Raw genomic sequence first — 25,939 nt, 5'->3', positions numbered from 1 at the left:
GAGGAAATCCTTCTAAGTGTGTCAGGAGGATATCTTGGAGTAACAAAAACCGTAAAAAGTAAGGGAAAGATTATACTGTGTGACAAATATTAGGCTACAGAGAAAGCAGAAGGCTTAGATGCGCTAGTACAACGTGGGGAGTGCCTTTAAAAGGATTGCTATTGACGTTGCTGGTCCGTTTTCAGAAGCAGAGAATAAGCCCATCGTGGTCGTGATGAACTATTTCAGCAAATGGGTTGACGCATACCCTCTACCAAACCAGGAAACCTCTACTATCTTCTACGTCCTAATAAAAGAATAGATCTGCTGATTTGCTGTACCTTTAGAGCTACATTTAAACCAAGGACGAAACTTTGAATCCAGCTTATTCCAGAATATCTGTAAGGAATCAAGAAAACGAGAACTACTGTATTACACCTGGAGTCAGATAGCATGGTGAAACGAATGAATAGAAACATTAATCGATATTTGGCTAAAGTAGTCTCTAGCTTCCAAAAAGATTGGGATAAGTTCCTCTTGAAAGCATAGGCGAGTCTCCGGCTCGAATAGTGATAGGAAGAGAACTCTGTCTTTCAGGTGACTTGAAGTTTGGTTGCCCGCCAGGAACTGATGTTGTCGAGGAGGATTATGTCAGTGGGCTGCATAGGAGGATGGATTTATTCTCATTCGCAATCAAGTACGCATTTCTATTCAAGATGGAATGGAAATGTTTGGTTTATCCCTAAGACTCCTTAGGGTCCTAAAGATAAACCAATAGTTTTAGTCACTGAAACTGCAAATATCCTGGAATGAGGTCTTGAGCCAAAAATAAACATTTCTAGTAGTTGTGAGTGAGCATGTTTTCGTAGTGTAAGTGTGTAAATAAATTAGTTGAAGATCTTGGATTATTTTAATTTACACCTAACAAACAGGAAAAATTTTTTCTTAAACTTTAGTCAAATTCGATAAATTTTGGAATTCATAACGCATATTTCTTATTGCAAATGAGATAATAATAACATAATTTTTAATATAAAATATAATGTGTTCTTAAATATAAAATATAATAACATGTATAAGGAGTTTTATTAAGAGTGGCGAGGTAATTTATATTCTACAAATTTCTTGAAGAAATAGATAGCAAGAAGAAATTGCTGAAAATTATAATTTGTTTTAATTTTTTAAGGTTTTAATTGGCTAATAAGAGGCGTAGTTACTATCAGCAGGACAGAAAAGGCGGAATCGTATGACATAAACCATAAGAGTTCACAACCTTTATTAAATAAATTATGGCTACGTTCGAGCATGATCTGCCCACTCTAGGCTGTGATATTATAACATCGGTTTCAACAAAACACGTTTCGACTTTTTTAAAAAATTTTAACACTTTATCTATTTTTCCAAAATTTATTTCATTTTACATACAATGTTTTAGGAATTGAGGAGTCAAAGTAAAATCAATACTTTTTGGTGTGAAAGGTGGTGAAACAACGAACCTAATAATGTTTTTTCTTAACAGATGAAGAACTGTTAAAATGATTATTTTCCAGTCATCCGAACGTGGCAGCGGGTCTTCTCTAAAAAATTATTTGCACAAACAAGCGTTATTATTTGTCTTACTAATATTGAACCTTGAATTTTCCAAATTTTAGCTTAAAAGTTTTAGTTTTATCAACCCTTTCACTGCTGTGTTGGTTTATAATAATAATATATTTCCTTATTTAAGTTGGCTTTTATTACATTTCAGACCCTGTATAATATAATAGTCTCACCACTCTTATCGAAGCCATCTTGCCGAGACATTTTGCGAAATGCGGTAGTGAATGAATAACCATCTACCCTCTTGGCACTTTAGTCTGAATTCAAGTTGGATAAAGTACTCGTAGTAGCTTTTGTTATGACTGCGGGTGCGTGTTGTAACTATTGTAAAAATTATTTGCAAACTAAAGTGAGGCTAAAAGGAACTAAAAAAATATGCTGGATGACGAAAATACACAAAATAAAACAAGATAAGTAATTTTTAGATATTACATAATATATTTTGCAACCTTTGTATTTAATTTTTGCATTTATAATATTAGTTCGGCAAAAGTGCGCTCAATGACAATGGTTGCTGCGGTCATTTACCACTCTCTGAGTTACAATTACTTCTATTAAAAACTTTACGGCTTGAAATATTCATACGTCAGCCTTGATAAAAAATATGTAATGAATGTATTTGTTCAAAAAATTATTACACATTTATGTACCATAAACATATAATATATACATTTCAGTGTGTAAAATGATCCTTTTTTTATGAGTGGAAATTTTATTGGCCTACAGCTCATGCGGCAATTTCCATGAATGCTTAAAATAATAGTACCAAAAATAGTTTTTTTGCCTAATTTTCTATTATCTAATTTTTTTGTCTAGAGCCTAAACGGCTTATTTGTGGACATATTTACTCGATAAAAAATATTTTTTTGATGTCCCCTACCACCCCTTGAAGTTTTTCGGTATATTTTTGGGACATCCAATACTAATACTCATTAATGAGTAATAAGAATGATAAAAGCAAAAAAAATTGGTACTCAAAATACCGAAGCCCGGTTGACCTATGCGCAATAACAATGGTACTGTAAATTAATAAAATTACCACTTTAGTAACATAGGTCCGTGGTAGACCCAATTTACCTGCAACTAGTATAATTAAAGAAAAATAAAAGAAGTTCTGACTGGAATTATCCAGAAGGAACAAGCAAAATCAACGCCTACACATAAGGCTAAGTGCTAAGATACCTATGACACTGATATAGATTTAAACACAGAGAAATTTATTTTATTAAAGATCTCGATTATTAAAATAGTAAGCTGCCGACCTTGAGAAAATCTGTTTCGTTCAAAAAAAGGGCTAAGTTTATGAGAGTTATTTAAAATATATTTTTCTTTTACAAGGATATAGATAGATATAATCCATAGTCTTATCAATTCTCTGGGACAAGACTGATATTATAATATTGTAAAGATATTGGCACTGCCGCGAATGTCAGCTGTTCTTCGTCATTCATCCGGATTCATTGCGGTAACGCAGGCGGGCACCGCACGACATCTTTTAAGACGCGTGAAAGGTAAGCGAATCTTTCGGAAAAGTGGTCTGGCAGATATATAAGGAGCTGTCGGTGCTACGATGCTAGTAGGAATTTTAAAATAAATTCAATAAGACTCCTTTTGCACCACCGAAACACCGGTGTCCGCCACCAGTGTCCACTTTTAGCAATTTATTGTTTTAAATGCGCGTTTTCAGACGGAGCGTTTCGCTCGCCACGCCACTAAACGCCGCGCCTCCCGCCACCGGCCGACCACTCGATACGTTTTATTTGGTTAGCAGAACACTAGTTTGAATTGATACGTTCATACCGGGCGACTATTTGTAGCGTGATTTTTTTTTAAAGAAGAAAAATTGAAAAAATCAAAATAATTAATTTTGAGTGCAATACAGAGTACTTTATAAGCGCCATCGAAGGGGAACCCGTTATTTGGGACCATAAATTAAATGAGTATAGCGATAAAATTGCTAAAAAAAAATGCGTGGGAGCGAGTGATAAAAGTTTTCGTGGAAGATTTTGATACCAAGGAAACAATAGAAAAAAATAACATAGGTATGTATATCTTTAATTTATTATGATTGAGTTAAAGATAAATAATAATAATTGGGTATTAAAAACCATATTTTTTTTTGTTGATTTGCCATGACAGGCACTTGACCTTCATTCATGAAGTAATTTGCAAAATTGTCTCGAATTCCATTGGCTGTTCTACCTCCTTGTGCTGAATTAACAGTCATATCTTCTAAGCCCTCACCCTCGATGCTTAAAGTATCATCAAAGTTGTATCCATCTCGCTCTCTCACAAAATTGTGAAGTACGCAACAGGATTTTATTATATCTTCCGCAAGTGGAACAGCAACATTTAAAGGTCTGTGAAAAATTCGCCATTTATTAGCCAATATACCGAAGGTACATTCAATATAATGTTTAGCTCGGCATAGTCGATAGTTATAAACTTTTTTCTTGATTGGCAACAAATTTCCGCCATAAGGTCGTAGCAAAAATGGTGTGATTCCAAACCCTTCATCACCTATAATGACGTATGGTGATTCAATGTTAGAACCCTCTAGTTTAGCATGATCCGGAATATTTAATATATTTTCCATTAGTCTTTTATGAAGAGTTGAACTTTTAAACACAGTAGAAGCAGAAGATTTTCCATATGCTCCAACATCCACGTACAAAAATCGGTAATTAGCATCACATACTGCCAGTAACAAAATAGAGAAGAAATGCTTATAATTATAAAACATGGATCCGCTATTATTTGGCTTTATAACTCCGATGTGTTTAACATCTATCGCACCTACACAATTTGGAAAATTGGCATGTTTATAAAATCCTTGAGCAACTTTTAGCTAGTCTTCCTTCGTTGGATTTGGGTTGCATTTTGTCTTTATATTTTCCAAATTACATGACAAACTCCTTTTATAATTTCACTAACAGTTGAAACACCAAATCTATAATTAAAATGCAGTTCCATCATTGACCATCCAGTAGCTAGATACCTAAAAAATAATTTTAATTTTTTAACATTTTTATTTTATGATTTCAGCCACTGTCGCTCAGCGGAAATGGAAAAGCGTAAGAGATAGCTATAGCAGAGAGCTCCTTAAATAAAAAAACTTAAAATCGGGATCAGGTGCAAAAAACAGAAAACAATATGTTTTTTTTAATCAATTAAGTTTTTTACAAACTGTGGCTAAAGCCACAATGTCAAGCCTTGAGGAAACCGAAGTAGAAGAAGAAATCACTACCGGCGATAATGAAGATACACAAAACGAAGCAAATGGAATAAAACATATACCCAAACGGCGTAAAATTTTAAAAGAAGTTGAAGAAAAAAATGCTTTCCTTAATGTAATAAAAAATAAATTATCCAACGAAAGTAGCCGTCCACAAATTAATTATGACGAGAATACAATGTTTTTGTTATCATTGGTTCCAGAATTAAGAAAAATTCCAAATAATTTTAAATTGGATGTACAGAGCTCACATTACAGTGATAATTCCTTTATTGATTTTAATCAATTATGTATTATCTTTCGTAATTTGTAGTTATAATTAATTATAAATAATTTTATTAAAAGTAAACATGAATGTCTGTTTTTCACTTACCTTAATGTAACCATAAGTTTCTCTTTTGGCGAAATAGCTTTTATCAAAATGATATCTTGTTTTTGAAGGCTTTTTTGTAATAAATTTAAAATTTCATTAAAAGAACCCGCGGACATTAGCGTATAACTATTAAAAGTATTGTCAATAAGTTTGAGTCCAAATGTACCGTAATAAATAATTGTAAATGCTAAACTCTGCTAATGCTAAGGATATCAAAAATAGAGCCGAAGAAAGAGAGAACAGAGATCTTAATATTCTACTGAGTGTGGAGGAAAACAAGATGGTTAGTACGGGGGTTCTTGGGTAAGAGGTAAATAAACATCATACAATGGTATTGCGCACTTTAAAAAAACACAAATATTATGCGTATAATTTCAAAAAACATCAAGAGCTGCAGGAAGGAGATAAAGAGCGAAGAGTGGCATTTTGTTTTGAAATTATGGAAAGAGCAAATAATGATAGGAATTTCTTAACAAATATTTGTTTTACCGATGAATGTACATTTACCCTCGACAACGAACAAAATGTACAGAATTGTATTGGAGCCAAGAAAATTAACATCACTTTGTTCATACTCGGACACAATATCACCAAAAAACAAATGTATTCGTGGGAATTATCGGACACCATATCAATAGACCCTTTTTTATGGACTATAACCTAACAGCTGAAACCTATTTGGACTTATTTCAAAATCAAATTGAATCCGCCTTGGAAGAAGTTGTTCAGGAAGATCAAATGATCTGGTACCAAATGGATGTCCGCCCCATAATGCCCTTATGTTTAGAGAGTGTTTGGAAAATACATTTAACGGCAATATTATTGATCCACGGTACCGGATGCTTTGGCCAGCCAGGTCAACTGATCTTTCACCGAATGACTTTTTTTTGTGGGTCATTTAAAAAGTGTCATTTATAAAACTATGAAATTTGAGAATCTAAACCAGTTACAAAACGCTACAACTACTAAGAGAAGCAATGGGCCTGTCACTGAAATTTCAAAATCCTGGAATGGGCTATATAAAGTTCTGGAAACCTAGAGTAATACCTGATGTGTAAAACGCCTTGGGTTCTCTAGAGGAGGAGTTGTTTGCTGAGTATCTGAGAAATTTTTTAATTGCCAAACTCGACTTGATAACTTGGACTCGAGGATGATTCGCGTTATGTTAGAGTAGAGTTGTGCATCAATTGTTTTAATTCGCACCTAATGAATGGTAAAAACGCAACAATAATATTTAAAAGAAAAAATCATTAACTAGTTTTTTCAGTTTCTTATTATGTGGCAAATATTTCAGATTGAGATGATAGATCATTGTACTATTTCTAGAATACAGGATGCGAGAGGATAAATGCTACAATAATCAGTAAAGATAATTTTCTGTAGCGAAATCGCGAACGCAATATTATAATAGCTCTCATGTTATAAGATGCTATATCAATGGTTACTTTATAGTGTTATTTATATTAAACAATATCTTCTATGCTCCAGGGTAGTTGTATTATACACGGGTTGTTTAGTTAAAAAAAAAATATTTTTTCATCTATTACTTTTGTTCCCAATTACCGCTGAACAATTTTGGCCTGTTTATCATGCCCTTCTAATACGTATTACTTATTAAAAATAACCTGAGCTAATGTAAAAAACTGTTTTTCGTTACACAGAAAGATTAACTTTTAATATGAATGTTTGAAGTATTATCAATTATTTATTAATATACCTTAAATATGATCGAAACTATCCAGTATATCCAGCATATTTTCATTTTGCTCGATTTTATAAAATTATTAATAAAACAAGATTATCCCCGCCACTGGCCAACCGAAGTGCAAGGGGTGGTTCTTTTCTCTATATATTCAGGCAAGTAGAGCCTTTCAGTGTGAAATGTGTGTACACTTTTGTTCTATATCTCTGTAGTATATACGCGAAACTACCCCTATCGCATACCTAACAATAATGTTCTGGTTTTGTCATGATGGGGCGAGTAATCGAAGCTTGGTCTGACCCTTTAGTTTATAGTCAGTTCTCAAATAGTTTTTTTTCTAATGAACCCTTATTTAATTTTAATTAATTGAAAAAACAATTTAACAGATTTTTTAAATTTGATTTAGATTAGGACTCAATAATTAAATTGTTAATTAGCTGCGAAAGTTATTATTTTTGTAGAAATTAGCGACCAGTACCGATGTTCAACTTTAGTTTCAATCTTTTGGAACCTGCATAAAAATTACCAATTATAAACTTCACATTTTATTTCCTTTGTTATTGTTGTATTATTATAGATGTGCCTCTTGAGAAGGTTATCATATTTTGTCAAATATTCGATATAAGATTGTGAGGCTCATTATTATGTTTTCAGTTTAGATAATAAACTGTTATTGTTTTTATAGTGTCCCTATAATGCACCTAGATACAAATATATAAATTTTATTATTGCAGTGAGATAAGGAAGCCTTTGGACAAGGCAAATCCAATGCAAAGTATCTAGATGATGAAGGCAAGCACTTCTGGTTACCAGCAGAAATGTTCTGCATAATTTATTTTACTTCAAAAATTATTATCTTGGTTTTACATAAATTCAGTAATATAAATCTCAGATTATTGCCATTAATAAAAAATACGTACCTTAAAAACAGTAGCCTTTATTATTTTAGCCTTTAAAAGGTCTTAAATAAGTCTAATTAGTTATATTAATAATTTGTAGGATTTTTAGAATCGGATTTTAGTAACGACTATCCTATTTTATGACTGTAGCTATTTACCTAATCTAAAAAAGGTATCCACGGCAGGAGTCCTAGTGGAACATAGACTAGAAGTATAAAAGAAGTTAAAATGATAAAGATCAAAATAAATGGCTTTGGGGCTCTTCAGGATATAGTCAAAGTAATTCATTATAAGGTAGTTTTTATAATATAATTATGATAATTTGATACCAACTACATTGCATTAAAGTTCAGCTCTATTTTTATTCAACGTTTTATTCAAGATCATTTTAAGTCCAACATAATATTTTTTTTGTAAGACAATGTTTTTTATTCAGTTTTAATATAGAAACAAACTTTAGCTGATAATAAAAAATAGCATTTCTAATGACTTTTGAATTTAGTTCTTAATATTTAGTTTCGCTTACAATTAGGTCACATTATACAAATTTTGTTTATTTTAATTATTAACTTAACTTTTCCTTTTAAAAAAAGAAAGAGTTTGCAGAGGCATGACGCAGGAAATAATTGGCTTGCCATTGCCGTTTGTTTTCAAAATATAAGACCTTTACCTGAAAAACCTTCGAAAGTTGTAATTGCTTTCTAGGCCAAATTTGTTTTTTGCTCTATGTTCAATTACGTCAAAAATATACGGTTTATACATCAAATATACAGCAGCAATATACCAGTTTGTGAAGAACTATTGAGGAAATTTTAATATGACTCGATTTTCTACCAACTACTTTTTGGGTTTTTAAGTGCTGATATATCTGGATTCATTTTTGACTATTTGATAACTTCTTGATGACAGAATGAAAGACAGAATGCTCATGTGTTAGTAGAGAAGAAGAAAATAATATGATTGAGGTTTGATCATTTAAATTTTGATAGATCATTTGTATATAGCAGAGATTAGAAAGCGCAGTTTTAACCTTCATCTCTGGCTTCAGGTATGCACGAGAGAAAAGCCCATCGTAAATAATAATTACTATGTAAGTTTATTTAAAATTTTTCTGTTTACCGTTGGTTTATCTACACCAAAGAAGGCATTTTCGCAGTTTCTTAAAAATTTAATATTTGTAAAATTTTAATGTTTGCTATTGGTGCGTTTTTAAGGCAAAAAAATTGATATTTTAAAAGATTAAGTTGCCGGATAGGCTAAGAAATAAATTTTTCCAATATAAAAGTATGCATTAGAAATATTAAAACATCTAAGAGAAATTTGAAATCATTTTAAAACATACTTATAAATGATATTAGTGTATAATCATAATTTTATATTTTATTTTTGTTTTGTTATTCAATATTATCTCGGGGAGGTAAATATGTATAGTATACCAACTCAATTTAGAGTTTTATTTTTGATTAATTATTACGTCCAAGAGAGTAGCTGTATTTGAAGCAGCGTTGATTCAAGTCGGATCTCTTATTTTTTGATGAAGTTCGATAGAGTTTTTAACTAAGTTTTTAAGCCTGTTTGTCTTAAAAGATCTATGTTTAAAACTCCAAAAAATATGATACTGTCATAAAATGATACTGACATACTTAAGATATCCTCCAAGAAAATTCTATGATAAAATTCTAACCAGGAATATTAAAAAGCAATGTATCGTCCTGTGGAGTAAGTCTTGTTTCTGAAACCCCAAGTATGTCAAAATCATATTCCATCATTAAATCAAAATCAAAAGCATAGATGCATATTTTAAATAAAGAAAATAATTTTGCCAAATTTAAAAAAATTACAGAATTAAAAAAAATTTTTGCTATTGGCGCCTTGACATACCTAATTTTATGATTTGCCATATAAGAAAAATATTCCAAGTTTTGTTAAAAACGAAGAATAAATGCAAAATTTATGGCCAAAATTAAAACAAAATACATTAAGTTTATTACCCTGTATCTTGGCTGTCTTCGACTTTCGCACAAGGGAAATTTAACTTTACCTGATTTTTTTTTAAAAGGAATCTGCTCTTAAATTATTTACCACTATTTACCTTAAATATTATTATATTTAAGCTATAGGAGTTTGTTTTTAATATAAGTTTATTGTTTGCTTTTAATATTATTTTTTTTAGTACTAAATGTGCTAAATTTTTAGTGTTTCTTCTTTTTTTACATTTAAATTACTTGAAAAAATAACCAAAAACCCATCTTAACCCCCTTTTTAATAGATCTTTTTTCAACTCGTGCACCTTTTCGAGCATATGCAATTCGACACCTTGACCTTGCACCTTTTCAGCTACCACCTTCTGTATGGGAGAATGGTATAAATCATAAACAAAGCGAACCCCATGCCCATGTTGTCCCATGTTAACTCATAGTACCTAATTTGTAGTGCCCTCGTGTACCGACAAACAATCCTATGCGCCTGTTCTTTGACCAAACGGCCGCCAATCTGCAGCATGTAGTCCCAAATGTTAAACTCCCGTCTCCCGGCGATTCAACAGACAGAGCATTTGCCGGAACGCGAGCGTTCGGTCTTGTCGCGATCTCGATATTTACGCGTAGTCGAAGTGCACGAACATATTTTTTAAATGATTCAGGTTTTCCGGTTTTTGGATTTCGGTGCGGATTTTTTTTAAACTGTATTTTTTTCTTTAGTGTTTTAAGAGATTTGTACGAATCAGAATTATGCGTTTTAAAAGACATCTCGATTTAGTTTGCATAGTTCTTCCTCAAACATTTTAGTTTTTGTTTATTTATTTGTTGTGTTTTAACGTTTTAAAACTAAAGGATGATGCAGATTACTGAAAACCGTTGGAGTAATTTTTAAAATTTACCTTATTGCAAGATTCATCTTTAAGGTAATTATTTAACGACCTTTGCAAATTTTAGGAATATTAAAGTAATTCGTAAAAAATTAAAGCAAATTCATAGGAAAATCATAAAAAAATCGATAAGCTAATTAATGTAAAATTAGAGTAAATTACGGTAAATATTAGTTTACTTTAAATTTAGATGTTTGTAGTAATTATTAAAAGTTTATTTCAATAATCTTTAGAAAAAACATATGAATAAAATAGAAAATTAATTTATATCAAACTTCAATTTATCGTTAATCTACAATTGATGTATAATAATTAATAATTTGACAAAATGCATAACAAATTAGTATTAATTGTTACACTAAACCTTGATTATTTAACCTAAAATCGTTACAATATTATTAAAAGCAAACAATTATTTAATTTTACCTTATTGGCAGTTTAATTTACTGGATAATTTATTTAAAAATAATTAATGCATTTTCTTATTGTTTTGTTTAAAAATTAAAGCCTATTAAGAACCTTTATAGGCCTATAGAATATAAGAAATGCCGGTAACTAAAAGTTGAAAATAATTAACTAAATTACTTAGTGAACTTTTAATTATAGCAGTTGATCCGCGAATATGCTTTGAAAAATTAAATACAGAAGGAATACAAAAAAATATGCTGGAATAATTGGAAAATGTAACAGTAAACTTATTACAGTAATTTTATTGACATTGTAGGGATTTTTTTTTCAAAGTTGACAAAACAACAAAATTAAATTATGTATAGTATTGTATAGCAATAAACGTTCTTAATATAAAGAGACTAAAGCATTAAAGCCTAAATTGAAGCTAAACTTAAATACATGAATCAAGTAGTACATTTGATATGCGGTAAAGTTAGAACTATAATATTGTTAAGGACCGGTTTTACGTTCTTATAGCTAATATTTGAATAAAAGAATATACATTGAGAATTATCTTTAAGCTTAGGAACCGACCAGTGTCTCTTGAAAAGTTGCAAAGTAGTTAAGAAATTAAGATTTCTAGATATTAAGTCTATATATAAAATGTTTGGTTTAGAAATCAAGAAAATAGAAGTCTAATCCTATTTAAATTTGCCGACGTTTCACAAAATATGTTTGAATCTTTAGGACAATTTAAAATTTTGGTGAAGTAAAAAAATTTGAAATTTGCTCTGAAGATGCAAATATTTTTTGAGAAACGTCGACAAGTTTAAATAGTATTCGGCTTTTATTTTATTAATCCCTAAATCCAACATTATTACAAATCATATAACCTTATTTGGATCGTTAAATGAAAAAAAAATATTTAAATCTATATATAAAATCATATATAACCCATACTTTTCTACTAAAGAGAAACTCAATGCGATATTAAGTAATATTTAAGAATCCATATAAATACAAATATATCGGAGCACCAGTTAAATTATTTGTTTTTTACTGTTTAAAAATTTTATTTTCCATAATACTAAGGTGCAAATAAATTAGAACATATAAAGAATTATACAGTGTATCGAAAAAATTTCTATAGCTATAGAGTTGTCATTATTATGTAAATTCCTATGAAGTGCTTTCATTTCAAAACGAACCATCCTTAATGCTTTCTTAAAAAAATACTTCAATTTATTTGTGAACTAATTAGATTGTTTATTTTTTAAACTCTTTTTTACACTATTTTTTCTTCTTTTAAACTCTTTTTTACACCATTACTGTTTATAAGTCTATAAACTTTCTTTTTTTATACACCGTTGATTATATGCCCTGATGTATCACACTATAGGATAGCCATTTGACATACCAAAGTACGTCGATGAGATATTCATTTTTACCAGAGATTTCACCTCACTATTCGCTGGTACTATTGAACAGACATTTTAATCATGCTTACAATGATGTGTCACACGAAAAAGGTTCCCATTTGACAGATAAAAGTGAGGTTAGTTAATTTTCGTTCTGAAATTAAAGTACAGTATAATGCTTTTATAAAGATTTAATATAGAGCAATTTATCAAAATAATGCAGTATAGATCTATGTGATTGAAAGTAGTCATCCTTTTTTTTTAAGAGTTTTACTTATTTAGTTACTGTAAGAAAACTATAATTTGGGTAAAAGTCTTAAAAGAAAATAGGTTATCACCTCTTTCGTTCCTAGAGGAATCATCAGATATAAAATAATAAAGTGTTACTACTTACTTAATTTACCATTCATAATAAAAAAAGGACCTGATCAACTGCTTCTAAAAATTACATCTTTAAACAGCAACCTTTAAACATTTGTATCACGGATAGATTTGGGATACTGAAACATTCCATCGTTAAAATAGTATTATTGATTTGTACAAAAAACCCAAAAAGTTAAAAACTAAAGTAAAAAATAAAATGCTTAAATAATTGACTAGACCAAGTCTGAACCTTCAACCACGCAAACCAGCGCTCCAGTGAAAAGTTAAAGTATTCCCTTGGCCCTAGTTATCTCTAACTCTTTCAAAAGATCCAGTTTAATACTCTTTTCACACTAGTGTAATAAAGTAGTTTCATGACAGAAAAAGAGTTACTCGAAGATAGCAGATGGTTAGCAAAGGTAGGTTTAGCCTTATAGGAACTTCCCCTAAACCTCTTCACCAAGCTTATATTTAATTTCTTTACTAGATTAACTCGTATAAATTGCTGGACATTACAATTTAAGATCCTTGAATGAAATAACATATCGCATTTGTCCTTTATTCTAACAATGTTTTTCTTTAGTGTGTATTCTAATAACACAGAAACATGCAGAAAACTTGCTAGAAATATCAGACAATAGAAACATCCCAGCAATGACCGAATTTTCCTACAGATGTACCAGAAATATTTAGGTTATTTAGAGTACTAAGTCCTTTTAGTTTAAATTCTTTAGATTTGTTTTGAATGTAAGTATTCTCTTCAAATTAATGGTCTCTGGTCCTGTTCTGTTCTATCTGACTGTTCCATGGGCCTCAAAAAGGACCGCGATTCATAAAATTTTAATCAGTTTTGGAACAATTGATCACTTTGGAAACAATTAAACAACAGTCAACGCGAATCGGTGGAAGTTTTTTAAAATGGCATTATCAATAAAAACAGTATGTTTGTGATACAAAAGTTTAATCCTGGCGAGAGTGTGGACCAGAAAGGAGTGTCAAAATTAGACAGGGTGTTCATTTGAAAACTTTCCACCACGGATTTATCGAAAACTACTGTTTAAAAAAAAACGCCGAAATACGTTAAAAAGTTTATCAACACTGACAACTTTCTAAACTAAAATTACTTCACCCCCTTTCACCCTCTGCCCCCCACGATCATCCCCTTAAAAATTTTAAATGGCAAGGGGTATCGCGTAATAGCTTGTTTAAAAGGTCTTTCGAAGTGTTTTATTTTGACGTTTGATTTTTTTAAATCGGTCGATTCGTTTTCGAGAAAATTAGAAAAATCTTTGTTTATCTTAATTTGTTCAAGTAGAAAAAACAACATGAAATATCAGTTTTTATTTCAATAAGTGTTTAAAATGTTGCCCGTTAGAGTTTGCCAAATCTACAATTCGTTTATAATTTAAAACGGAAACTACCAACATAAACAGCAATTCCGAAGATTAGACGTGGAAAAAACTAAATAACAACCTGAATTTTTTCCGCATTCTTTCCATCAACACAGATATCCTGGGCGAACTGTATTTATTGTTATACCTGCTTAGTTATTTATAGTTGCTAAGGAAAATAAAGAATTTATTTTGCCGTCAGTTATATTTGTGACAGTCTTGGAATAGTGAAACTTTATTCGTTGAATTGAAGATTTTACTTCCAAAATGGTTCACACTAGCCGAAAGAGTGGAAATTATTCCAATTTATGGTGCCCAAAATCAATGTGCTCGGCAAACTGCCGTCACGTTTAACGCCAGATATCTGGAGAAGATAACTTCGCATAGGTATGTTTTGAACCTTGTTACTAAGTTTACTGAAACTGGATCTGTTGTAAATAAAAAACGTGATCATCGGCGAATTTTGGATGAAGTTGAAGTTTTGGGTCATTTTGGAATAAATCCTAATACTTCATTACGCAAAATTATTGCTGCCACTAGTATTTCATTAGCTCTGTTCACACAGTTACCAAACTTACAGTTACAAAACCTACCGAAGACGATTTCGATAGGCGAGTTGAGTTTTGTGAAAAAATGACTGAAGCCATTAATGATAATACTATTCATGTAAAGAATATCTGCTTCAGCGATAAATGCACATTTTATCTAAATGGATTTGTTAATAAGCATAACTGTAGAAATTGAAGCAATAAAAATCCTCATGCATTTGTAGAAGGGCATACCCAGTACCCTCAAAAAATTAATGTATGGGCAGGCATTTTAGGAAATAAAGTGATTGGGCCATTATTTATTAACGGAAATTTTAATGAAGACATTTATTTGGATATGTTGGAAAATACCATCAATCCGCTTATCACTGAATCCATTGAAAAACAAATCGATGATAATGGAACGGATAAGACGGCGCTCCTCCTCACTATGTTCTTCGCGTTCGGCAATGGCTAGACGACGAGTTTCCAGATAAATGGATAGGGCGAAGGGGGCCTATAGAATGGCCTGCTAGATCTCCTGATATAACGCCGTTAGTCTTTTTTCTATGGGGTCATTTAAAATCTATTGTGTTTACTCCCCAACCTGAAAGTTTGGATGAACTTCGTCAACGCAACATCGACAGCTGCCATGATATCCCTCATGTTTTTGAAAACGTCCGTCAGGAATTTGAACATCGCCTATATCATTGTTTGGCCAAAAACGGGCAAAATTTTGAACACTTACCTATTAAAATAAAAACTGATATTTTCATGTTTTTGTTTTCTATCTGAACAGTTTAAGATGAACAAAGATTATTCGACCGATTTAAAAAAATCAAACGTCAAAATAAAAGACTTCCAAAGACCTTTTAAACAAGCTATTACTCGATACCCCTTGCCATTTAAAATTTTTAAGGGGATGACCCTGGGGGGCAATGGGTGAAAGGGGGTGAAGTAATTTTAGGTTAGAAAGTTGTCCCCCTTGACAAACCCTTTGACGTATTTCGGCGTTCTTTTCTTAAACAGTGGTTTTCGATATATCCGTGGTGAGAAGGTTTCAAATGAACACCCTGTATAATCTACAACCGGTAAACGTTAAGATAAATTCAAATAAAAATATAATAGAGAAAGTGCGATTCTTTTGAGGTTAAATAAAACTCATTATATATTATTACTATAATATTATTACTACATTACTGATAATATTACTACTAGAGATGCATTATTTTACTATTTACCGTGCGTTAACAAAGTCCCGGACGCGTATTGGCATTCTCTACTAGGATAGGACGCTGGCCTAAAAATTAGAGCGTCGAAATGCAGCAGAAGATGCCAGACATAGTACGCCGAAAAACGTTGGCCATTCTCTACTGCGATTGGACGCATATCTCAAAATTTGACTCTCCAATTTAATTATAAAAATGAATGCTGTAGCGAAAGACCTGTTGACAAAGTGATTTTTATCTTGTAAATAGGGACAGTGTTTTTGGAAATCTTGTTGTTAAATAAATAAAAAAAACAACTAATTTAAGCTAAAAATACATTTTTACAAATAAAAAAATACTTAACCTCTTTAAATTAATGACCTTTGGCATTTTAGGTATTTTTATTGATATTAACTGAAAGATTTCTTTTGTTTTTTGATACTCGTTTATTTTCGACGTTTGAGGGTCTCCCTGATTGAATTCTTTTAGAACCACTCTTCAAACCATCTCGATTTTTACGTCTGGCCGTAGAACTAGGTTGTACCCCAATTTGTCTACCATACCTTTTATTTAATTTGCCTGCTATATTAATAATGCAGGATTGCACTTCTGTCTTGGACTGTACTTTATTTAGTGTAATGTTAGTTTTGTGCATAGCTTCAATTACATCAGGTGTGGGGTTTTTAACAGCTATATCTAAGATTTAATAAAATTATCTTTTAAAGCATCTGTTTCTTGGATACATAAAATATTGCTTGAACTTGCATCATAATTTTTTATTTCCTTCAATTCCATGGATTGCCAATTATCGTTTAAATCCATCATACTCATATTATATTGTGTACTTGAAATTGATTTATTGCATTCTGTAGTTATGTCCATATCATTGTAAAAATTTACATTTGCTTCATCTCCTAAGGCCAATTTTACCAGTAAAATTCTATCATCATAGCTTAATAATGGCGAAGTATCAATGACTAATGAAAACTGTTCTTGGGCTGCACACAAATGCTTGCAAAATCGACCTCCTACGCCAAAGGGACAATCACAGAGTGCTATATCTGTGTATACCGTATAAAATAGAAGGCTGTCGTTTGCCGAACAAACTCTAAATGTTTGTGCATCAATTTGATAAACATTTAGGTTCTTTGCCTTTTGGGAGAATTTTAAATAAAGTAATTTGGGTTGACTTCGTCTAGAATTAGCAAATTCGAGTAAATGCTTTTTTATGATAACTTTCAAAAACAGTAACTATAAACTCAACAAGGGCACAACCATTGAATGCTTTACAGCGCTGAAGAACAATATCTTTAAATATTCTTATAGAGGCCTCTACTTAATTGTTTGTATTATTACCTTTTTTAATAAAATCTTTTCTCAAACATAAACACCATTCGACTCTTCTTTCCCAAATAGAAACGACATGGGTTAAAAGCAAAGGATATTTTTTACATCGCTCATCATTCAACATTTTGTTATATTCATATTCAGCTTCTTCAATGCAAGATGAATAAATTATAGTTTGAAGCATTTTTATTATAGGTCTTCTATGCTCTTTTAAAATACCATTTTTAGATGGCCAAATCCACCACCAGAATGCTTTGCATGATGAAATAAGCAGAGGAACAAATGAGAAGAAGGAAAAACTGATTTTAGAGCATTCCGTTCACTAGGACTATCATCAATCATAAAGACCAGTGGGTATCCTAAACCACCAAATCCTTTGGTAGATAAATGTTCTTTAGGAGTGTTAAAAGCTAGGGTGTAATTACTCTCGCTCTGCGATGTATGAAATATGCACGCTAAAGGAACTGCACCAACTTTGATGCCTGTGTACATAAATGTAACGCATGTATTTATTTGGTCACATGACCCGCTGAAATCAACAAATACAATTTCTTTTGAAAATTTCTGAAAATGCGTTTGCCTCATAATGGGAGTTAAAACTACGATTAATAATGGATTGTCCTTCAGAATAATTTTAGCACCTTTAGCTTTTAGTGCAGCTTTGTTCTTGCAAAGTACTTCAAATATACTCTCTTCACTCCGTGTACCGAAATTGTCAGTTCTAAAATAATCAAGATATTATTAAATATACAAGGTGTAATTTTTGTTTTTGATAGATAACTTTTGAAATATTTTAGTAAATTTTTTTATCTACAGTTTTTTTGACATAAGAAATTTAAATTTTATATTAGTTTGGCCTCTACCTGTAAGTAGCGCCAACTACATTTATGTTTTTACCTATTTATAGAGTCATAACTAAAGACCGGATTTATAAGCAAAAATAAATAAAAAAAAAGTTCTTAAGAAAGCTAAATATTTCGTGAAAAAAGCAAGAAGAATGCCAAAAAAGCAACAAAAAAAAACAAAAAAAAAATTATCGTTTACCATACAGTTTCTTATCTTTATAAATAAAAAATATAAAATCTTTAATATAGCATTTATTTTTATAGAAAAAAAAACGTAAGTAATTCAAACAAAAGACATTTCAAATACAAACTAAAACTGCAACAAATTATAATCTAATCAGCCTAAAAAACTACTAAATACTGTTTCAAATGTTCCTTCGTTAAATTATGTTGTTTGTCATTAAAGATATAATATTTATACCTGTAATTTTTTTTTTCCATATCGTAACTAATAATGGAAATTTAAAATTGGAAATAATATCTGGATCCAAATTAATTTTACCTAATGTCTTTCTCTTATGTTTGAAATCCGATATTTTTTCTAAAACATCTTTTAATTTATTTTTTACCAAAAAACAAATTATTATCGGAACATAAACCAAGCGCGAATCCAGGGAGGGGGTAAAGGGGGTAACTACCCCCTAGCCCATCCCAAAGACTTGTTTTCTATAAGAAAATATAATAAATAATAATTTGTTGGCTAATTAAAAGCTCACATATTAGGTACATTACTATTTTTTTCTTTTAACGTATTTAAATATCTGTGTTTTATTCACCTAATGCCTGTATTAAGTAGTAAAAAGAACTTTTGAAACTTGATTACCCCATCCTAACTTGGTACGTAGATCCGCCACTGACATAAAGAAATGACAGTCAACTTTGTTATTTTATATGGAACAACCCTGTATATTAGTAAAAAAATTGGATTCTTCTTTTCTTTCTCATTTTAAAAACATATAAAATGTCTATGTTTGCTTTAACCGTTATAACATATTTTATTTTCGAACTTAGGTTCATATGAACTTTTTTTCTTATTTTTAAACAAGGAAACTCATCCTGAATTTTTTTGTAATATTAATGAAACACCCTGTACAGTTAATGTTTCTAAGGTAAAAAAGTTCCTTAACGATACAGATAAATATTTTGTATCAACATGAAGCCTTAAAATGGATAATAATATACTCTTACCTCCATTTATTATACAAATGTTTTATTTGCCGATCGGTGGGATTCAATTTTGCGTTAGCAAGAGCTTCTTGGAAATTGAAGCTTTCTAAAAAAAAGAACTTCATGAAATGCTTTAGCAGCTGCTGGCCCCATACCGTCCTCGAAATAACCAGTGAATTTTTGTTTAACTTTCTTAGCCATTCTAAGAAAACTATAAGCTTCGGCCACATTAACTCTATGGCTGTGTTGATAATTTACCTTAAAAAAAAACGCAATAATTATTTAAAAAGTAATATTTTTCCACTTTTTTTGTAGTATTACAGTTATAACTTACCTTTATAATGGTATTCAGGACTTCTGACAAAATATCTTTCTTTATACTGTTCCGGGTTGTTATTTTAATTTTAATATCGATTTGGGCCTTGCAGTTTTTATCACGAATCCTAGTGTCATTTCTCTTACGTTTCAGTGTTTTCCTTTATGAACTATGTTGACAAACATAAACCTTTCGAAACTTAAGGCGCTGCACATTAGGAAATGAATAACGAACAATCCAATTTGTGCTCTTAACGTCTCCGAATTGGGTTATTATCTTGTTACAAAATGTTGACGGACATTTTTCGTTCTCATCAAAAGCAGTACGGAACTCACAAATAAAATTAAAATCTTCGTTAAAAGTAAATTGAATTAATTTGCTTTTGGTATTATTGCAAAACTGAATTAGCAATTTTCGAACACTTTCCTCCATAATTCACAAATAACTATATACCCTCTACTCTACACACGTTAATTCCTGTCTAGCGTGCAAATAAAATCACAGCGTTGCCGCCAAATGCAACAAACGCACCAAACGCCGGCAAAGACCATTGCGGCCTAATAAAGTAGCCAATGTTAAAATTTTATGTCATTTAAGATATCTGGCACCTTCTACTGTGCTTCGATGCTTAAATTTTAGATATGCGTCCAATCGCATTAGAGAATGGCCAACGTTTTTCGGGCAACTATGTCTGGCATCTTCTACTGCGTTTCGACGCTGTAATTTTTAGGCCTGTGTCCTATCGTAGTAGAGAATGCCAATACGCGTTCCGGACTTCCTTAATAATTCATGAACTTAAACTTTATATTCTTTTTTTATTCTTGAACTTTAACCAAAAAGTGTCCACATAAAAATTATAAATATACCTTCAATAATTATATTATTATAACTTCAACAGAATAAAAGATACATAGGTTAAAAGAAATAGCAAATAATAATTATTTATATTTTGAAAAAAAATCTTAATAATTATAAAATCACGTTAGTATAGAAATTATTTTATAATATCATTGTGATTTCAAAAATATTACGAAAATCGGTTAAAAAATGTTTGGGCAGGTATATTTGGTAATAGAATAATAAATCCTTTTTTATTGCGGATAATTTAAATGCTACCCGATATATCGATTTGCTGAAAAATCAGATTGTACCAAATGCTAATGTCAATTTTTATTAAATATGATTTCAACAAGATGGCGCCTCTCTTTATTTTGGAGTTAATGCATGAAGATTCTTAAATACGAGTTTTCCAAATAGTTCAATTGGCAGACGTGAAATTAAATGGCTAACAAGAAGCCCTGATCTCACACGCTTAAACTACGTCCTCTGAGGTACTACTACTAATACAAAACATAATTAGAGCAGAATATGAATTGATAACTCCCGATATATTAGAAAACGTAGCAAATGCTTTTTACCAAAATTCGGGACATTGTCAAACCGTTCAAGGGGGCTATTTTCAACATTTAAATTAAATATGTTTATTGTTTAAATGCTTTTTTTGTATCGTTTTTTTATGGGTGGTATTTACATTTCTTATTTATAATAAATTTTACATAATAATTTGTTAAACCATTGCATTTTTTAAACTGTTAAAGTTGGGCATAGCATATGTTACATAAACTTGTGTTAAAATTCAGCCGATCTTGAAGCCTCTACTACTGCTATAATGCCTCCCGTATATGCAAAGTTAGCTTCCTAAAGTAGATCTAAAAAAAAACCTAGATTTTAATATTTGGGACACTTTTTGAAAAAATGGCGCGTTCACGAATATTAAGAGGGTTCGGGACTTTGTTAACACACGGTATATTTGTCCTAAAATAGAGCTTTCTTTAAATCGAACTTTAAACGTTAACTGATCCATTTAAAACTGATTATTTTTTTAATGTAAATACGTGTAGTATCCTTATTCTTGCCTATGTATTTGTATGCTTTAAATCAAGATTGTATGTATGGTTCTCTCGTTAGGCTCTATTTTATTTATATTGTCAGTGAATTTAATTTGTTAAGCTTGATTTTTACCGGCTGTAAATTTAGATTTATAGGCCGTTCAGGCCCAATTCAATCTATTTAAAGTTAACGAGCCGTTATTGGCGTGAAAAATCGAATCGCTTTCGCGGTTTGGCTTTTAACCCTCATTTCCGATGTAAATGCCCACATTATGGTGATTTTTTTTGTCTGGCCAGTATTAGAAAAATGCGTATTATTTTACTAAACAATATTTGAAATTATTCTGGTTCATAAAATTTAATGCATTTTTAGAGTTTATACAAGCTGAAATTATTATGATTATTTCTTATATATTTTTTAATACAAAATAATATAATTTAATCACCGACAATATGTAAAATAAATAGTCCACAATGAAAACCTAAAAAATTTCTTAAATATATTTTAACTAGCCAGTTCCACTTATACTTTCTTAAAAAAATAAATTTTACCAACACGAATAAGTTAGAAAAGTCGCCGTTTTTATTACATATTTAAGGTATTAATTCGTTTTTAAGTTACAAAATAATTTGTAAAACGCTGCAAAATCGACTTTAATACTAGCATTAACAAAATTGTATAAAGCTTATAGCACAATCTTACAGCTAAGGTTTTGAAGTCTTTGGGATGAGGTCTAATGGGATTCTTTGATTCTTTTAATTTTATTATTTAAATTTTGTATTATGCCGCAGTTGTTTCCTTTCATAAAGTTACAATTAATTTACGGATGATGAACGAGTTAGTCTTTTTAAAATTATCTTCTTTTAAGAACTTTGGTTTATGCTTTCGATTGTTATTTCATTAAAATATTTTGGTTAAAGACTATTCTTAATAAATAAAATCTTTACTATAGCAGGTTGGGATGGGCGGAAAGAGTCAACTCTTGACAAAAAATTGGCAATTTTATTTGTGGAGAAAAGAAAGAAGAAGCCCTTCCCAACCCACTATATTATAGCCACTCCACTTTAAGAATGGACTTCTACTTACAAATAAAATCTTTACATTCGTTAGACTGAATAATATACCCACGATATTCGTTCAGATCCAATTAAATTGTCTTAGGACGACTTATTCGTGGACATTGGAATTTGATGTCCTACAAGCCTACAATCTAAAATAACATAAATGACACTTCAAAAATCCTCTGCAAAAGATACTAGATACATTATAAAATATATAATAGCAAACTTCTTTAAGGTTAACTGATTAAGTCTGTGTTTTTTTACTGATAACGGATTTTTTGGTTGTTTTGCTAATTGAATTTTTTGACTTTTTAAAAACTTAAAGAAAAAATAAAGGTGGTATTTGCTGATACGGGTGCTTGCTTATTGGCTTTTTCAGTCCAGAGAAACACCGAAAAACTCAAAAAAAAAGATAATTAAAAATATATATTTTTAAAACAATATATTAAAAATATTTTTTATCCGTTGCGTATTATAGACACCAATAATTTTATAGGAACCACATAAGTAAAAAAATCAATACAAAAATTGAACACGTAAAATCTGTTATTATAATGAGTTAAATCTGTACTTTGGTAGAATAAAGGCCAATGTCCATTTCAGCTGTTCAGCTGAGAAAAACAGGGTTAATGAACTTTACTTATTTTTGGGATTTTAAATATTAAGAAGGGATTCTTTTTGAAAATGTATTGTTAGTCTTCTAAATTGCAAAAAAAATGGACATTGACCCAAAGAATCGAAAAGCAGTACGAACATTGGCCCCTAAGCGCGGACATTGGCCAAGGCGGTATTAAAGAGCTAATGGACATCGGCCTTTTTGCTACAATAAAACAATCTCAATTACGAAAATAATCTTTATTTATACAAAATTCGTATTTTTTAGCAATAGAAAATTAATTTTCTGTGGCCATAAATCTTTACTGCTTATGATACCTACACTAAAATAACAGAGAAAGTTAATTATTTTCTTCATGCTCAGGGTCTGTAGGCTTGTATATCTTCAACATTTAAGTCGGAAGATCTTTTTAATTTCTGATAAAATGGTTTGTTATGATCGCTAATGTAAGGCAGCAAATCTAACAAATCTTTGATTTTAAGATCTGCCAATGGTAAATGTTCTTGATTTATAGGTTTAGGCACATCAATATCCAGAATCGCAGGACGGTTTCGTACAGAACCTCTTCTCAGGTCAACAACCTTAAACTCTTCACTATCGTTAAAGCTCGTTTTGTAAAAAATCTGAAGTCTTTTTGTAACATTTCCTTAACTTGTAGGGGTGGATTTCGGCGCACAGTTCTTATAAAATTAGTCCAGTCATGGGGGACTTCTATTTCAGCAGTCGTTTTCTTCTTGCATATTTCGATTGCTGCATGGATTTTGTCGGCCTCCATATGAGTATGACCAGGCTCCATAAATTTGTGGTTGTTTCTTGGAAATTATGTCCTAGATCTTGACATTCTTTCAAGACATAGCTCATCATAGTACACATAAAAATATTTCTGTTTTCCCCCGAACATGAATCACTATAAAAATTTAAAACTTCCGTTTCCTTTGGTAATGACAAGATATATTTTCGGACGCATGAAGCAATTTCTTGACCTCCATGAGCAGCAATTGTCTCTTCCCATAAATATCAAATTCCCAAATTGCCGGCAGTTGAAGTCTGATGAACAGTTAAATTATAAGTCCAGAGTTGTCTTTTATAAAAAGAAACGCCATTACGCAAATATGGTGTAGGTAAGCACTTTTGTAGGTCGAATGATGCAACAACAAATTTGATGTCTTTCTTGCTGTTTTCTTTATCTAGTGACTTAAGTTTGTAAGCCATTTCAGAGAGGTTTAAGTGAGCGTTTCTTTGTTCCAAAACTTCAATTTTAGTTTTTTCTTCTTCTTCTGTAAAATTTTTACCATCAAATGTCTTTAACTTTACATTTAAACTGTCACATTTACAGCAAGTGTCATTCGCAGGGGCATGAAATGAAAAGTTGAATTCTTCAATAAAAATCTGCTGTAAAGTGACTCTTTTTCGGGGCTTATGTTTTGTTCCTCGCAATACTGAATGTAAAGTCGATACATTTGGGCAATTGAAAGATCGGGACTTAAATATTATTTTGATGTCCTCTCTCTCTAGAGTAATGACTGTTGTATGTAGGAAAACTATTAATATGTGATTTAATAAAATCTCTTTTTTCCTCAGTAACTTTATAATGATTTTGATGTTTTCCCCGACCGTCTGAAGAGGAAATATTTGAATCATTTAATCTTTTTTTTTCGACAATTACTCTCACTTTTTTAAGGGTCAAATCAAAAGTATTTAGGTACATTTTCTGACAAACCTCCAAATTCCTGTGATCTTCATTTGTGAGAAAGTACTTTCTTGAAAAGTTTCTTTGACTAGCTTTAATCAGCTGATTTTCTTTGTCGTTCTCTAAATTTTGCACATTCCTTAACAATTTCCGCTATAAACTGATCTTGACCATGCTTTGATAAATTGTAGAAATCTCTAAATAGATTCTGCCTTTGGACATCTTCAATTTTCTGCCAACATTTTAGTTTACATTCGCATGGCTTCTTTAGCTCTTTTGCCCTTTGTAGGATTCCTTTTTTTGTCTTATATTCATCTCTGCAAAATTTCCAGGGTCCTTTTGCTCATTTTGATAATTTCACATTATTCAAACACAGAACACAGTTTACTAATAATATAATAAATTACACTAAAAATTTGAGGTTATAAAAACTAGGTACGCATTAAAATCTTAAGGCCAATCTCCTAAATAAAATAATACAAAAGGGCCAATGTCCATATTATGGACTTTGGCCATTTAATTTATTCTTCTAATATATTGAAAAGGCCTAAGTCTAGAGATTGGCTTTTTTTCTATTAACTAGAATTGGACATAGGCCTTTTCAATAATGTTAAGTCATTAATAAACTAACTTCCTATGCCTATAACTCAAATATGGGAAATTTGGACATTGGCCCTTTTTCTACCAAGGTACAGAAATAACAATAACGAGATATAGCTCTATTATGTGCTTAATTTATGTTATATAATGTTATGATATGGTATACAAGAATTATTCAAAGTTGAGACATTTATTTTAAAAGATTGCAGAAAATAGGATTTTAATATCTTCTAATCGCATCATAAGCATTTTCAATGCGCAAAGATCATTGACAGAATTTAGTTGAAGTAAATATAAAGTCAATTTCTATTATCATTGACATTTTAATATTGTCTAGATATACTTCAAATTGTGTTATTTATAAGTTCTTGATGTAATTCTCTCAAGGCAAGGAGATACTGTTTAGTAATAATGGTTACTTTGATGATAATTTATCTAGTGACTTAATTTGATTAAC

The 25,939-nt window shown here is 30.8% G+C and overlaps 1 protein-coding gene across 2 annotated transcripts in view; it reads left to right on the top strand.

The window, feature by feature from the left end:
* The first annotated feature begins 10,356 nt into the window (after positions 1–10,356).
* LOC126738159 (kinesin-like protein CG14535) overlaps positions 10,357–25,939 on the top strand; it is an 871,125-nt gene continuing 855,542 nt past the window's right edge. For both annotated transcript variants that reach the window (XM_050443347.1, XM_050443348.1), the window contains exon 1: positions 10,357–10,689. The gene's annotated coding sequence lies outside the window, so the exon portion shown is untranslated. The remainder of the gene's footprint in view (positions 10,690–25,939) is intronic.

Source organism: Anthonomus grandis, chromosome 7, assembly GCF_022605725.1.
Source record: "Anthonomus grandis grandis chromosome 7, icAntGran1.3, whole genome shotgun sequence".
NCBI classification, from domain to species: Eukaryota; Metazoa; Arthropoda; class Insecta; order Coleoptera; family Curculionidae; genus Anthonomus; species Anthonomus grandis.
The sequence above is the reverse complement of the archived record's forward strand: the minus strand, read 5'-3'. Positions and strand labels throughout refer to the sequence as shown.